Raw genomic sequence first — 17,514 nt, 5'->3', positions numbered from 1 at the left:
AAGGAAGTGTGCTTCAGCAGCCCTGCTGATAGTGCAAACCCAGAGAGCAAAAACAAGGGCCCGTTTCCTCCACGGGATCTCTGCGGGTGTGGCGGACAGCACAGACCGCCCCCGTTCACTCTTTCTAGCACTTTCCCCTTTGTTTCCAGTTACAGCAGTGACTGCAAACTCCGGGAGAGGGTGATGGACAGGGAAGCCTGGCGTGCTGCAGTCCACGGCGTCGCGGAAGGTCGACACGACGGAGCGACTGAACAACTGAGGATCCGAAATTAGCAAAATTCAGTGAATGATAGCTACTGATCATGATTCTGATCACTTCAATTTCGAAAAAGCTTTTTCCCCATCTTTCAACTGCCAGAGTCTGAAGTGGAGGGAAACATAAGAACATAGAGTACTGTTAAAAAATTAATACTCTGTACAGGGCGAAGACACAAGTCAAGCTATTTGTGACAGCTCCGGGTTCACGGAATAGACGGCATTTAAATAATGTGTCGCTGAATAAGCTGTGGATCACCCCAGCCTTATCCACTTAACTGTGGCATTACACTTACTCTTCTAACAACTGAAGTCAGGAAAGACAGACAAACATATTCGATTTCTAAAGCAAACAGATATAAAATCTGTTCTCATTTAAAGCAGCTCACATTTTTAAAAAAAAGCACTTAGCTAACTTCAAAAAGTAGCCAATGGAGTGATTCTGTCTTGCTGGTAAGGGTCTGGTGTCTCACTTCAAAGTTCAGGCAGATTGAAAGCCACTGACAGTCCTGCTATACTGCTTGGCATCTGGCGTGAAAAATGCTGAGACTGCCATTTCATTCAGATGGTGTGTTTGCACAAACCCACAGCACCGAAATGGTACCTCCTTTCAATGAGAGCCAGGGTTCAGCCTGAAAGAGAAGGGTGTAATTATCTCATCCCCTGAATTAAAATTAACGAGGACCTTTTGCGGAGGCAGCTGGAAGGCCTCCACGGGGTACAATAATAGATGGAGAAAATCTTAACTGGATGTCAAGGGCCCAAGTTCTGAGAGCCACCATCCCGACAGAAATCTGCAAAGCAACTGAACCTGGGCAGCACCACATGCCAGGGAGATGGCATCAGGGGATGTGATATGCCAGGGGATTCCTGCAGGACTTTCAACAAGTCATTTGACCTTCCCAAGTCATTTTTTTGCAAGTGGAGAGAGACCGACCTCCTGCCTGCTTGACAGAGTTTATGATGGGATTAGACGGTATTTATAAAGTGGTTTGTCATCCTTCGCTTCAAAGCGCTTTCCTATTAATAAAGCGAAATGTTAAGAAGGTCAGATGAGAGTCCAGTGTAACTCATCTTCTCATGAGTCACTGAAGGGCTTCGTTTTTCAGGAGGTGATGCAAACAATGGAAGCTGTCAGGATATCCGGATTAGAGGGTCAGATGGGGATGGAGAAAGGAAGGCTCGAAGCTCAGGTTTCCCTTCTCCCCTCTCCCTTGATCCCTTCACTGGGATACAGAAGTTGAGTCACACTCCCAAACAAGCCCATGCTGACCATCAGAGCCACAGTTCACTTGCGCCCATTCCCTAAACCTTGATGGCAGTGGTTTAGTTGCTAAATCGTGTGGACTCCTGCGACCCCATGGACTATAGCCCGCCAGGCTCCTCTGTCCATGGGATTTTCCAGGCAAGAATACTTGAGTGGGTTGCCACTTCCTTCTCCAGTGGATCTTCCCGATCTAGGGATCGAGCCTGGGTCTCCTGCACTGCAGGCAGAGTCTTTACTGACTGAGCCACCAGGGAAGCCCCCTAAACCCTGATGCTCCCACCCAAATGCTACTTCTCCCTCCAATCCGGTGTAACTGCTCCTCCATGAGCCTTCCCAGCCCAGGACAACCTCAGAAAAGACCCCATTTCTGGATTCACAGCATGCGTGCCCCCTCTGAGTATATGGCTACTCTTGGCCTTCCCGCTATGTATTATTAATTCTGCACAAATACTATGCCCTTTCTCAGATCAGAGCACTAAGTGTTACCCTTTTCTGAATTCCTCATGTCTTCCTCAGAGCCTTACACTCAGGAAACACTCAATGCCATTCACGCAAAGCCACCTTCCAAAGATATTACTGGGCAGATTAGCAATCTGCCAAGTAGCTTCACATTCCTCATTGTGACTTAATACTATAAAGAACACTGACCATCTCTTGCGAGTAGTGAGGCCACCTCCGAGCACACAGTCTGGGTTAGTGTGGGGCCAACTGCAGGGACAGGTGTGTATACAATGAACAAAAAAATGCACGGAACTTGCGAGTTTTCGATTCTGCCCTTCTATTATCCATCTACAGAATTTTGGCTGTTTCTACCTAAGTTGTCACATTTCAGAAAGACAGAAACAGCACCAGAAATCTACCACCGGAAGTTGCGAGAAGTGGAAAAAGTATACATGGTGTATTCCCAGGTGGAGCAGTTGGCAAAGAATTTGCCTGCCATTGCAGGGGACGCGAGAAACTCAGGTTTGATCCCTGGGTCAGGAAGATCCTCTGGAGAAGTAAATGGCATCCCACTCCAGTGTTCCTGCGTGGGAAATATCATGGACAGAGGAGCCTGGCGGGCTACAGTCCACAAGGTCGCAAAGAGTCAGACACGACTGAGTATGCACTCTCATGACATGACACATAGCATTTATTCAATATAAACATACAGAGAGTATACCATTTATGTAGTTTAATATCTGTGATTTTTAAATGTCAAATATCTGGATAAGTGCTATCCAACCATGAACAGAAACACTTTCTAATGAACATGCTCCATGTTTTACATCCCTCCTGGCTAGCTGAAGTGTCCCTTTCCTCACTGGCTCCCACTCATGTCTAGGGTGTGGTTTGCTACATCTTTTGAAACTGCAGACCAAGCTTCCTGGAGACGTGAGGCTGAGGGAACTGCGGGAGTTCGCTGTAGAGCTGATCAAGGGAAGGCAACACTAAGGCCAATCCTGCAGCAGGAGGAGAAACAGTTAGCCTTCCAAAATTACCTGAACAGGGTAACAGACAGATCCGACCGACGGAGCTGGCCACAGGCCCCCTGGACACAGGCTACAGGCTCTCGCATCCTTCTGGAGGTACCCAGAAACCTAGGGAATTCTCCTGCCTCCAAGAGCACATTTTTATTTATTTTTAATTAATTTAATTGGAGGCTAATTAATGTACAATATTGTGGTGGTTTTGCCATACACTGACATGAATCAGCCACAGGGGTACACGTGTCCCGCCATCCCAAACCGCCCTCCCACCTCCCTCTCCATCCCATCCCTCAGGGTCATCCCAGTACACCGACTTGAGCACCCTGTTTCATGTGATCTATGAAACTAGGAACCTGGACTGGTGATCTATTTCACATATGGTAATATACATGTTTCAATGCTATTCTCTCAAATCATCCCACCCTCGCCTTTTCCCACAGAGTCCAAAAGTCTGTTCTTTACATCTGTGTCTCTTTTGCTGTCTCGCATATAGGGTCGTTGTTACCATCTTTCTAAATTCCATATATATGCATTAATATACTGTATTGGTATTTTTCTCTCTGACTTACTTCACTCTGTATAATAGGCTCCAGGTTCATCCACCTCATTTGAACTGACTCAAATGCATTCTTTTAATTGCTGAGTAATATTCCATTGTGAATATGTACCACAGCTTTCTTTTCCATTCATCTGCTGATGGACATCTAGGTTTCTCCCATGTCCTGGCTATTGTAAACAGTGAAGGGCACACTTTTAAAGTGTCATTTGTCTATCACATTTCTGTTAGGAAAATTATCTTTTTCAAATCTCACTTCATTTGATAGCATAGGCACACCATGCTTTCGAACTGTGGTGTTGGAGAAGACTCTTGAGAGTCTCCCGGACTGGAAGGAGATCCAACCAGTCCATCCTAAAGGAAATCAGCCCTGAATATTCACTGGAAGGACTGATGCTAAAGCTCCAATACTTTGGCCACCTGACTCGAGGAACTGACTCACTGGAAAAGACCCTGATGCTGGGCAAGATTGAAGGCAGGAGGAGAAGGGGACGACAGAGGATGAGATGGTTGGACGGCATCACCGACTCAATGGACATGAGTTTGAGTAAACTCCGGGAGTTGGTGATGGACAGGGAGGGCTGGCGTGCTGCTGTCCATAGGGTCACAAAGAGTCGGACACAACTGAGCAAGTGAACTGAACTGAACTGAATATGCAGAGAGTTTCTAGTATATTCAACCCCCCCAACAAACCATTTTATACTCATGACACCTTGAAACAAATACTGTAACCTGCTAGCCAGCACTCAAAGGTTGACCCTGCGAGTATTTCATTCATTCACATGATGTCCGTTGGGCAGGACTATCACTGATTAGACTTTTGCCGCATCCGGGATTTATAAAAACACAGTGAAAAGAAAACAAACCCTCACTATGATTTATTTCTTGTGTCATGTTGTTCACGCCAACATATTTTCTCCTTAACGTCTGATCTTGGAGGGCTTTCTCGTTACAGGAGCAGTGAGTCACAGCTAAGGGAGCTGTCACAACTTGCTCCAACCATAAGCATGAGCCAAACTGAGAACCTTGGGTTCTCAGGGGGTTATTTATCTGGGGGGCGGTGATCACAATTTGCATGATCACATGGTACAGATGTTTATTCATGAAGACCCTCAAGGGAAACGAGTGATTTTTTCGACTATTTCAAAATTCAGCCAAATGTCCACCCAGTGAGCAAAACCAGCTCTGGAAGAGATCAAGACAGGGATGACAAGAAGTGCGACGGGTCAGGACTGGGGCTGTGTGACAGACTCGTGGACTGGACAGGGCGTCGGGGCAGAACGGCAAAGGCAGGGTGGCACATTTCTTGCCTCCCCGAATCCGAGCTGTTTTCATTTCCTGACCCTGAGCACTGCACCTGCAGTTCAGTTAACCCAGAGACTCAGTCACTCCTACAGACCAAAGCCCGCCTCCAGCAAAACTGCCACATGGATTATCCCGGGACCTTCCAGATTTCCTCCTCCCACTAGGCCGTTCCATTCAGGTCTTTCCCCTCAACTCTGTCTTAATTCCTCCCTGTAATTCGGTGACTTTCAGAGTGTGGTGTCTGGGCCAGCATCATTATCACCTGAGCACCTCTCTGAAATGCCCATTCCCAGGCTCACCCCACTCCACTGGTTCAGAGACGCTGGCATGGGGACCCAGAAATTTATTTTTTCAAACCTTCTAGGTGATTCCAATGCACCCTAAACTCTGAGAACAGCTGCTTTGGATGATAAAAGTTATGAAATAAGGACTTTAATGTGAGAGAGACACCCATTTTAAGAAAAGACCTGTGAAGAGAGACCACTCAAATGAGCCACTTCTAGGAGTGGACTCTCAAGTCATGTGACAGACAGTGAGCGAGAGAGATCTGAGATCTCAACTGCTTCAATCTCCCCACATTGCTACTAGAGATGTGCTCACCCTGAAAATTTGATCATCTCAAACTCCAGGGTAAAACCCTTCTGAGTAACACAAGCTTCTAAATCAACTATGTATCAACTGGGCTTCCCTGGTGGCTCAGCTGGTAAAGAATCTGCTTGCAATGCAGAAGAACAGGGTTCCCTCCCTGGGGCCAGGAAGATGCCCTGGAGAAGCGAATGGCAGACCCACTCCAGTGTTCTTGCCTAGAGAGTTCCATGGACGGGGGAGCCTGGCGGGCTACAGTCCATGGGGGCTGCAGAGAGTCGGACACCACTGAGCGACTTTCACTTCACTTCTGTCTGCTACTGATCTATAACCACGTCCCTGAAATGGCACTAGGGGTTTTCTATTCATTAGCACCATCCTTAGAACAATTCTGCTTAAAAAACAAAAACAAAAACGTTTTTCTGAGCCCTCATTTTATGGTGTGAGAGACTTTGGCTCAGAAAAAACAAAGCAACTTGTCCAAGTTTCCCAGCTGTCAGCCACGGGTGTGGCTCTGAACTCGGCAACCCGTCCCCTGCCCCACATGCCTCTCTGTGTCTCCTCCAGCACAGCTTCCAAATCCCCCCACTCAGGTGCAGGGGGTGGGTCTTCTCATCAACAACTGAAAGGGCTGGTGAATTAATCTGACACTTGACAAAACACCTGACTTCCCTGGGGGCTCAGATGGTAAAGCATCTGCCTACAATGCAGGAGACCCAGGTTCGATCCCTGGGTCAGGAAGATCCCCTGGAGAAGGGAATGGCAACCGACTCCAGTACTCTTGCCTGGAAAATCCCATGGACAGAGGACCTTGGTGGGCTACAGTCCACGGGGTTGCAAGGGGTCAGACATGACTGAGCGATTTCACTCACTTTGGAGGACTTACATCTGGAAGTGGGCTCCTTACCCTCTGAGATGACAGTCACGTTCTCTGGGTGGATTCTAAGGCTCCTGGTAAATGTGCTGGAGGCCCTAGGAGCACTGGGGCACTTTAGCTGCACCCTCTCCCCAGTTCTCAGGCTGTGGGGGTAATGTGCTGAGAAAGATAGGCAGGTTCCCACTAACATTATTCTAGAGCTGCCCTCCCCAACCTTTTTGGCACCAGTGACGGGTTTCATGGAAGACAATTATTCCACAGACCAAAGTTAGGGGTGGGGTTTCGGGATGATTCAAGCACATTTACTATGCACTTCGTTTCTATTATTATTTTATCAGCTCCTCAGATCATCAGGCATTAGATCCCAGAGGCTGGGGACCCCTGCCCTAGAGAATCTTGGGGAAGGTCCTTTGGGGTTTGTCAGGGGGTAGGAAAAAAGTAGCAGAGGGCTCAGAAATCCAAGCGAGTCTGATATACATTGATATTTTAGCTTTTAAAAAGACAAATTCAGGGAGTGAGACATTTGACTCTTCAAATTAAATAAGGAAAGTGACACAGTGGCAAGGAACCGAAGCAGACCACCCAGGTCAGAAACCAGAAAAAAAAAAAAATCGCCTCAAGTAGGAACTGTAATTTTAGGTTTCTGTGAGCTGTTGGCATTTTGTTGTGTGGTTGGGCTTTTGTTTGCTTTTCTCTTCTCTCTCTCTCTTTTAAAATTCACTTGTTTTAAGGGAGGAGTCGGGAGTATAAGAATGTTCAAAGTTTCCCCCTAAATCAGCCATAGTAATGAGGCAACACAGTACCATGATATTCTTTTCACATAACATTCATACACTTTTTTTCCAAGGGTTACAAAGTTTTCTCAGTAACTAGTTGGAATCTACCTCTCTCACCATTCCAATGAAGCAGGCTTGTTTTTTCTTTTTTAAAATCCCTCAAAGGATAGAGTACCTTTACATGATACCATCAGTAACATTAGTAAGAGTATTTTTCCCTTTCAAGTGTAAAAAGCTGTTCAGAACTCCAAAGAGTCACTGGGCCAGTCTGGACACGTCTGATTTATTCTTTAAAAAGGCCATCCGCTCCATATAATGAACACTAAGCCAGCATTTATGGAATACTTCAACGCTGGCCTCAGCGTTTTCCAGCTTGGCTCATTTACTCCGCAAAGCCACGCCATCGGGCAGGTAAAGGCAGTGTTTTGACTTTACAGTCAACAAGAGTGAAGCGCAGAAGACCACAAAAGACCTGCCTCGGAGAAAGAGACGGAGGCCACTAGCTGTACAGAACCCAGTTAATGATTCACTCACAGCCCTGGGGCAGCTCCTTTTAGTACAGGCTGCAACGCACACACACACAGGCGCACACACACCAACCACATCAACTCTTCATCTCAGCGAGAGGGGCGGGTGTCAGGCAAATCGCTTGGCAACGCGAGGAGGAAACTCCATCCAAAGGCCGGGTCCAGGCCGCCTCTGGGCGCTGTCCAGCGGGCATCGCGCCTGAGAGGCCAGACTGGGGTCCCTGTATCCGGACACCCCGAAAGTGAGGCACAGAACGCCAAAGCCGGGATTTCAGGCTTTGGGGAGGGTTGGGGTGAGGGGTGGACGGTGAAGAAAAGCACCGTCCGCAAGGACACCTGTTGTCGCCTCCCTCGGGCCCCAAGAAGACGTCCCGGGGGCCCAGATCTCAGGGCGGACACGCACGGGCAGACAGTGCCTGTGTGCGGGGCAGGGTGTCCAGAGGTCACGTCTTGCCCCCCGACCCTGCACCCCTGCCCGCCTTAGCGGACTCCCCTCGCTCGCTCTCACCGCTGGACGCCCGCGGCTGGGGGAAGCGCGTCTCCCCGGGGCGCTCCGGCCGAGGCAGCCTCGGGGGGCCCGGGGGGACTCGGGCAGCTCCCGCGGCGCTATGACCTCGCGGCCGGCCCGCCCCCCGCCGCTCCACCCGCGGGGGCCCCAAGCGCGGTCGACCTCCCCGCGCGGGGAGCAGCTACCTGCGGCGCGGGTCGCAGAGTCGCGAGGGTCCGCCGGAAGGTGGCTGCGGCTCAGCGGGCGGCGCCGGCCCGGGGGCGCCCCCGTCCCGCCGCGCGCTCCTCCCCGCCGCGCTCGCTCCAGGGCGGCCGGGCCGCCGGCTCCGAGTCCGAGCTCGTTCTGCGCCCCGCCGCGCTGGGCGCCGCTCCCGCCGCTTCGGATTGGCCGTGGCGCGAGCCCGAGCCGCGCGCTGACTGGCCGGCCGGGCGGTGGGCGGGCCCGACGCGGCGCGGGCCCGCCCCCACCCCGACCCCCCGCGCCGCAGCCCGTGGCGTCCTCGCTGCGCACTGAGCCTGGAGCTCTGAGCCAGACGCTGCAACCCCGGCCCAGGCGCGCGGCCCGGGGGTGCAGGGGCTGGGGACGGCCCAGGAGGCTGTCCCACAGCCCGTGTCGAGGCTGCACGGTGCGGATCGCTGCTCCCCCGGTCTCACTCTTATATGAGCTTTTCACTCCGCGTTCATTTAACGCTTTTACTATCAGTTCAGTTCAGTCGCTCAGTCGTGTCCGACTCTCTGCGACCCCATGGACTGCAGCACGCCAGGCCTCCCTGTCCATCACCAACTCCCGGAGTTCACCCAAACTCCTGTCTATTGAGTTGGTGCTGCCATCCAACCACCTCATCCTCTGTCGTCCCCTTCTCCTCCCGCCCTCAGTCTTCCCCAGAATCAGGGTCTTTTCCAATGAGTCAGTTCTTTGCATCAGGTGGCCAAAGTATTGGAGCTTCAGCTTCAGCATCAGTCCTTCCAATGAATATTCAGGACTAATCTCCTTTAGGATGGACTGGTTGGATCTCCTTGCAGTCCAAGGGACTCTCAAGAATCTTCTCCAACACCACAGTTCAAAAGCATCAATTCTTTGGCCCTCAGCTTTCTTTATAGTCCAACTCTCACATCCATACATGACTACTGGAAAAACCATAGCTTTGACTAGACAGACCTTTGTTGGCAAAGTAATGTCTCTGCTTTTTAATATGCTCTCTAGGTTGGTTTTACTTTATATACATACATACATATATATATATATATATATATATATATAGGCATACTCTCTCTCTCTCTCTCTCTCTCTATATATATATATATATATATGAGCTATAGGATTATAGCTGTTAATCTTATTGACCACCTGATGCGAAGAACTGACTCATTGGAAAAGACCCTGATGCTGGGAAATATTGAAGATGGGAGGAGAAGGGGACGACAGAGGATGAGATGGTTGGATGGCATCACCAACTCTAAGGACATGAGTTTGGGTAAACTCTGGGAGTTGCCAATGGACAATGAGGCCTGACATGCTGCAGTCCATGGGGTCGCAAAGATCGGACATGACTGAGCGACTGAACTGACTGAACTTATATATATATATATATACACACACACATATATATATATACACACACACACATATATAGGCATAGGACACAGGGCAGTAGCTCATAAACAGTGGGCAACAAATTGTGTTTCTATACTCAGATCGTACTTGACATACAATCTTTGTGGAGCTTGCAAAGGGTAAGCGACTTGTCCAAGCTTGCAAAGGGTAAGTGATTTGTCCAAGGTCCTAATCACGTTAAGCGATTACTAAGGACAAGAAGGACAGCGAGGTCTTCCTCAACAAGGAATCTTTACCTAGCTACGGAGATGAGTCTGAATAATAATAACAACAACCCAAATGTTTCCATGATGCACAGTATTCGCCAGTCAGGTTTCCAAGTACTTTGCATTTATTAATTCAGAAATACATATAACAGCTGTCATAAGGGTGCACACAGGTCCCTTGCGGACAAGAGACATCAGCTCTGAGTACGAGAGATTTTCATCTAAAAGACAGTCACCCTGCATTGTGACAGAGAGGCACAAATTAGAATGGAAAGCAACTGTCAGGAATTAAAACTGTCCACATCTTCATTTCTTCTCCCATTTCATGGTCTTTAGTTCTCCCAACATTCTCTCACACCTGCAATGAATTTTTCTAAAGAATAAAAACAACCACTCTAAATCAGGGTGCTCCCAGAACTTTGTTCTACCACTCATCAAAGGACCCCACCCCATCCCAAAACACCCAGCTAGACAATGAGTATAAACAAATAGCACAGTTTCTATTTTACCTTTGACTTTGGTTGCAGGAATGTCTTCTTGACAGCAGGTATATAACCATTTTCCTACAGGTATTTCCCCCTAGTTCTTTTCTCCTGTGTTGACAGAACCCTTGAGAGAGAAATTTAGTTTAATAGAGAAGTTAAAAGACCCTGGTGAAAGCCAACTTGACCCATTCTAAAGAGCCTGATTTTTGCCCTAAGGATTAAGTATTACCCACTCAGTCGTGTCTGACACTTTGTTACCCCATGAGCTGTAGCCCGCCAGGCTCCTCTGTCCATGGGATTCTCCAGGCCAGAATACTGGAGTGGGTTGCCATTTCTTTCTCCAGGGGATCTTCCTGTTCCAGGGATCAAACCCGGATCTCCTGCATTGCAGGTGGATTCTTTACCATCTGAGCCATCAGGGAGTAACCTGAAAACACAGTTACTTTGAAGAGCCCAAGACCCTTGGAGAAAATGAGCTCAGTTTTCTCCAGTTTGCATTAATGGATAAGCACTCAGTTAACTTCATACTGAATAGATGTATTGGTTTAGTGAAGCCTTACCTGGTAAAAATGAGGGCACAATGGACTGTATGAAGAAGTTTCTTTCACCAGCATCCCTCCCAAGCACCAGGAGCTCCCTTTCCTTGGCTGTGGCTTTTGGTAAAGCAGAAATTCCTTTTGGATTGATCATGCAGTCACTCCGAAAAGAGTCTCCTTCAGCCAAAGAACTAGGCTGACCCCAGGTGATTTCTTAAATTGATCAATCTTGGTCTCATCACACTAAACTCAGCCCCCTTGGAAGGATACATGGAAGACTCTGGTTTCCTGGGACTTCCCTGGTGGTCCAGTGACTAAGACTCCTGGCTCCCAATGCAGAGGGCCTGAGTTCAACCCCTGGTCAGGGACTAGATCCAACATGCTGCAACTAAGAGTTTATAAATAAATATTTTTTTCAAAAAGAATCTGGATTCCATCACATTCACTCCGAAATCTTCCTTTGGTGGGAACTCTTTGTGCATCCATCTCTCATCCCTGTCTCCTCTAGCAAAATGCTTTGCTTGGTTCTGCTTCCTGTGTGGCATTTCTTCCCTGGCTACTTAGCACTCAAGACAACTAAAATAACTTTTCCTCCATGAGGTCGTCTTTAACTCTCCCAAGCAAAGATAGGATCCCCTCACCTGTGTTATATCTTCATGACAGCATTCTAGTTTACCTGACTGTCACCCAGTGGGAGGTAATAGGTATTCAGTAAACATGATCTGATTGACTAAAGTCCTTAACAGGTTAACAGAGTGGCATTAAGGAGACTGGGGCCACAGCCTTATCCTGGTCAACAGGGCATCCTCCAGGTCCAAACTGGTGTGGGTCAAAGTGATCACCAACCTAACCCAATAGTGAGCAAGTAGTTTCCGTATATGAAGCACTATCAAGTAAAGAAAATAATAGTTCTCTCTTAAATATATGCAAAATAAAATGGTGCAGCTGATTTAGAAAAGAGTTTGGAGGTTCCTGAAAGAATTAAACACATATTTACCTTATTATCCAGTAATTTTGCTTCTAAAGTATATTCAAGAGAATTTAAAATATATGTGCATGCAAAAATGTGTACACAGATGTTCAGTTTAGTTCAGTCGCTCAGTCATGTCCAACTCTTTGCGACTCCATGCACTGCAGCACACTGGGCTTGCCTGTCCATCACCAACTCCTGGAGTTTACCCAAACTCATGTCCATTGAGTTGGTGATGCCATCCAGCCATCTCACCCTCTGTCATCCCCTTCTCCTCCTGCCTTCAATCTTTCCCAGCATCAGGGTCTTTTCAAATGAGTCAGCTCTTTGCATCAGGTGGTCAAAGCTTTGGAATTTCAGCTTCAGCATCAGTACTTCCAATGAACACCCAGGACTGATTTTCTTTAGGATTGACTGGTTGGATCTCTTTAGAGTCCAAGGGACGCTCAAGAGTCTTCTCCAACACCACAGTTCAAAAGCATCGATTCTTCAGCGCTCAGCTGTCTTTATAGTTCAATTCTCACATCCATACATGACTACTGGAAAAACCACAGCTTTGACTAGACAGAACTGTGTTGCCAAAGTAACGTCTCTGCTTTTTAAGATGTTCAGAGAGGCATTATTCATAACAGCTGAAAAAGGCAAGCATCTCAACATTTATCAACTGATGAATGGATAAACAAAATGAGGTGCACACATATGATAGAATACTATACAGCTATGGAAAGGAGTGGATAGTGATACATGCTACAGTATGGATGAACCCTGAAAACACTGTGCTAAGTGAAAGAAACCAGAGACCCAAAGGGCATCATATTGTATGATACCACTTAGATGACATTTCTAGAATGGGCAGATTCATGGAGACACAAAGCAGATTAGTGGTGGCCACGTGTCTCAGGGAAACAGAAATGGTGAGTGGCTGCTTAATTGATCTGGGGTTTCCTTTTGTGGTGACAAAAGTGTTCTAGAATTAGATAATGATTATGGCTGCACCACTTTGTGAATGTATTAAAAATCACTGAATTGTGTTTTTTTTTTTTTTTTCAAAAAGTCTACACCATGCATTCCAAGAGTGTAGAAACTGTCAACAAAGGAAACATCAGTTAAATCCTAAAGTGTAGTAGCTAAAAGCATAAAAGTGTAAAGAAACAGAAAAGCCGATGTAAAAGTTAAAAGTCAGATTGTCTTCCCCTCGTGTTGCAGCTTTCAACAACAGATCTTTTTAGATCTGCATTGTCCAACTGAACATTCTATGGTAACGGACCTGAGCTATTTATTATGAAAGCCACTAGGCATATGTGGCTATTGGATACTTGCAATGTGGTTAAGTGCAACTGAAGAATTGAATTTTCAATTGTATTTAAATAGCTACGTGTGGTTAGTGGCTACTTCCCTGGCAGGGTAGCTTTTGCTGGTTTAGAGGACTAGAGCCATCTTCACTGGCAGTTTGGTAAGCTACTTCAGGGCATGGGAATGGGAGAGTCTATCTTTCTGTCCCAAAGCCTAGCTCAACCCTGTATCCAGGAGACATCCTTCAATACAATCTCACTCCTCCCAATCTCCTCCCTTCTGTGAACTCTTAATGAACTTCTATCAATAATACAGTGCTTAGTTTTGTCTTTATGCAAGGTGCTTCCATTCTGCAAATATTAATGGACCAAGCACCATGAAGAATTCTGGGGAGTACAAGGTCTGTAGACAGCGTCAGCCACATTCTAAGGACTGGCCTCAAAAAGGCTGAGAAAAAGAAAAGAGAAGAGAAATCCTCTCCCAGGATCTGGTTGCTTCTCTTCTTTCCTTCAGCATCTCCTGCTCACACACACAATACTCTTCCAAGTGGGAAATCTTGCTATTAAGACGCGGAAGAGATGCTGAAGAATCCTTATTTAGATTTCCGGTTCCCACTCAAGCCTTTTAATGTCCTTAATTCCTTCAGCACACCTTCCAATTCATGTAGCTCTTTCCCTTCTGCAAACTTTCATTGACTTTGAAATTAATAGAACGTAATGACTTTCTAAGTGTTCTTCTGTTTTGTGGGGTCCCCACTGCAAGATTTATTTGTTACAGAAATGCTTATTGAACTCCTGCTTATTTTTGTGCCGGAATAGTCTCAGGGGACATGGATAAAAAGAAAGACAGGGTCACTGGGCAGCTGAGAGCCTAGTGAGAAGGCACACAGACACTGGTCCACAGAGTTTGGCTTAATATTTATTTATTTATTGCCACACCATACGCCTGGTAGGATCGTAGTTCCCCTACCAGGGATTGAACCCCAGGCCCCAGCAATGAAAGCACGGAGTCCTAACCACTGGACAACCAGGTAATTTCCAAGTTTGGTTTACATGTGTTGGAAGGTTCACTGAACACATGGGGCAAGGAACAAATGAGTAGACATAGAGAAATCAGGGAAAGCTTCTCAGAGGGGTGACATTTGAACTGAAGGAATTTGAAAGATGAATACAAATTTTTGAAACATTTTTTTTTTAAAGTAAGATGCTTTTTTATTTTTTAAGGGAGGTATCAATTCAGTTCAGTTGCTCAGTTGTGTTCAACTCTTTGCAACCCCATGGACTGCAGCATGCCAGGCCTCCCTGTCCTTCACCAACTCACGGAGTTTACTCAAACTCATGTCTATTGAGTCGGTGATGCCATCCAAGCATCTCATCCTCTGTCATCCCCTTCTCCTCCTACCTTCAATCTTTCCCAGCATCAGGGTCTTTTCAAATGAGTCAGTTCTTTGCATCAGGTGGCCAAAGTATTGGAGTTTCAGCTTCAGCATCAGTCCTTCCAATGAATATTCAGGACTGATTTCCTTTAGGATGGACTGGTTGGATCTCCTTGCAGTCCAAGGGACTCTCAAGAGTCTTCTCCAAAACCACAGTTCAAAATAGTTAACATTATATTAGTCACAGGTTAGCAACTGAAAAACAATAACAACAATATAATGAACCAATGTTCGTATATATTGTGAAATGATGGTCAATTCTTAAAATGTAAGGTGTGATTTTTTTCTTTATAACTTTAAAAAATTTTAAATTCATTTATGTGTAAATTTACCTCCCAAAGTTGGATTTGAGGCAGCATGTCAGGAAAAGCTTTGGGGACCAACGTTTGAAAGAATGCTTTAACATCAAAGTCCAGCTCAGAGTTTGTGGCCATGGTTTTCATTGCTAACAATGGTGTTAACTGGACATTCACTCTGGCTGCCCCCAAGGCTTGATCCTGAGAGCTGAAAAGAATACATATGAGACTCTCTGATCGGAGGGAGTTGAAAAGGTCTCACCTGTACTATTGCAATACCCTTCTTACTAGTCTCTTGTGTTTAATCTTACTTTCTTCTATTCCAGTGTATCCTAAATTCCAGTCATCTGTGTTCAACTGTACATTCTTGCAGATGTACAAAATTCTCCATGTATCAGCTGTACTTATTGTTACTGATATTTAGTCGCTAAGTCGTGTCTGACTCTTCTGTGACCCCATGGACAGAGAAGCCTGGTGGGCTGAAGTTTGCCATTTCCTTCTCCAGGGGATCTTCCCAACCCAGGGATCAAATCCGTGTCTCCTGCATTGCAGGTAGATTCTTTCCCACTGAGCCACCAGGGAAGCCCCTATCAGCTATACTAGTACACCCTTAACTGTTTTTAAAATTCATCTCATTTTGTTCAAGTTTATTGAAAAGGAGTTTTATATCATTATCATCAATGAAAAACCAGTATCACTTGCCATAAATAGAATATTAACCACACAAAAATTAGTAGAATGAAAATAAAGCCATGTTATCTAATCCTAGCTGCGTATTGTTGGCTTCTGAAAGTTCTGAGTTTAAGGTCCTGCTTTTTCTTTGCTCAAAAGGAAGAGTACCAAGACTGAGGGCTTCCCTGATGGCTCAGACGGTGAAGAGTCCGCCTACAATGTGAGAGACCAGGGTTCGATCCCTGAGTTGGGAAGATCCCCAGAGGTGGGCATGGCAACCCACTGCAGTATTCTTGCCTGGAAAATTCCATGGACAAAGGAGCTTGGTGGGCTGCAGTCCATGGGGTCACAAAGAGTCGGACAAGACTGAGCGACTAAACACAGTACATCAAGATTTAGAGGGGTATTAAAGACACACCTTAGAAAGCATCACTATGAACACAGCTAGTGGAGGTGATGGAATTCCAGCTGAGCTATTTCAAATCCTGAAAGATGATGCTGTGAAAGTGCTGCACTCAATATGCCAGCAAATTTGGAAAACTCAGCAGTGGCCACAGGACTGGAAAAGGTCAGTTTTCATTCCAATCCCTAAGAAAGGCAATCCCAAAGAATGCTCAAACTACCACACAATTGCACTCATCTCACACACTAGTAAAGTAATGCTCAAAATTCTCCAAGCCAGGCTTCAGCAATACATGAACCGAGAACTTCCAGATGTTCAAGCTGGTTTTAGAAAAGGCAGAGGAACCAGAGAGTAAATTGCCAATATCCGATGGATCATCGAAAAAGCAAGAGAGTTCCAGAAAAACATCTATTTCTGCTTTATTGACTACGCCAAAGCCTTCGACTGTGTGGATCACAATAAACTGTGGAAAACTCTGAAAGAGATGGGAATACCAAACCACCTGACCTGCCTCTTGAGAAACCTGTATGCAGGTCAGGAAGCAACAGTTAGAACTGGACATGGAACAACAGACTGGTTCCAAATAGGAAAAGGAGTACGTCAAGGCTGTATATTGTCACCCTGCTTATTTAACTTATATGCAGAGTACATCATGAGAAATGCTGGGCTGGAAGAAGCACAAACTGGAATCAAGATTGCCAGTAGAAATATCAATAACCTCAGATATGCAGATGACACCACCCTTATGGCAGAGAGTGAAGAGGAACTGAAAAGCCTCTTGATGAAAGTGAAAGAGGAGAGTGAAAAAGTTGGCTTAAAGCTCAACATTCAGAAAACTAAGATCATGGCATGCGGTCCCATCACCTCATGGGAAATAGATGGGGAGACAGTGGAAACAGTGTCAGACTTTATTTTTTGGGGCTCCAAAATCACTGCAGATGGTGATTGCAGCCATGAAATTAAAAGACGCTTACTCCTTGGAAGGAAAGTTATGACCAACCTAGGTAGCATATTAAAAAGCAGAGACATTACTTTGCCAACAAAGGTCCATCTGGTCAAGGCTATGGTTTTTCCAGTGGTCATGCATGGATGTGACAGTTGGACTGTGAAGAAAGCTGAGTGCCGAAAAATTGATGCTTTTGAACTGTGGTGTTGGAGAAGACTCTTGAGAGTCCCTTGGACTGCAAGGAGATCCAACCAGTCCATCCTAAAGGAGATCAGTCCTGGGTGTTCATTGGAAGGACTGATGCTGAAGCTGAAACTCCAATACTTTGGCCACCTCAGGTGAAGAGTTGACTCATTGGAAAGGACCCTGATGCTGGGAGGGATTGGGGGCAGGAGGAGAAGGGGACAACAGAGGATGAGATAGCTGGATGGCATCACCGACTCAATGGGCATGAGTTTGAGCAAACTCCGGGAGGTGGTGATGGACAGGGAAGCCTGGTGTGCTGCAGTTCATGGGGTCTCAAAGAGCCGGAC

The 17,514-nt window shown here is 46.4% G+C and overlaps 1 protein-coding gene across 3 annotated transcripts in view; it reads right to left on the bottom strand.

The window, feature by feature from the left end:
- Positions 1 to 8,460, bottom strand: part of STON2 (stonin 2) — a 159,662-nt gene extending 151,202 nt beyond the window's left edge. The window contains exon 1 of one of the 3 annotated variants that reach the window (XM_043919645.1): positions 8,311 to 8,460. The gene's annotated coding sequence lies outside the window, so the exon portion shown is untranslated. The remainder of the gene's footprint in view (positions 1 to 8,310) is intronic. The other 2 variants (XM_043919639.1, XM_043919638.1) reach the window with 2 other exon arrangements.
- Positions 8,461 to 17,514: the final 9,054 nt, after the last annotated feature.

Source organism: Cervus elaphus, chromosome 12 (assembly GCF_910594005.1).
Source record: "Cervus elaphus chromosome 12, mCerEla1.1, whole genome shotgun sequence".
Lineage (NCBI taxonomy): Eukaryota > Metazoa > Chordata > Mammalia > Artiodactyla > Cervidae > Cervus > Cervus elaphus.
The sequence above is the reverse complement of the archived record's forward strand: the minus strand, read 5'-3'. Positions and strand labels throughout refer to the sequence as shown.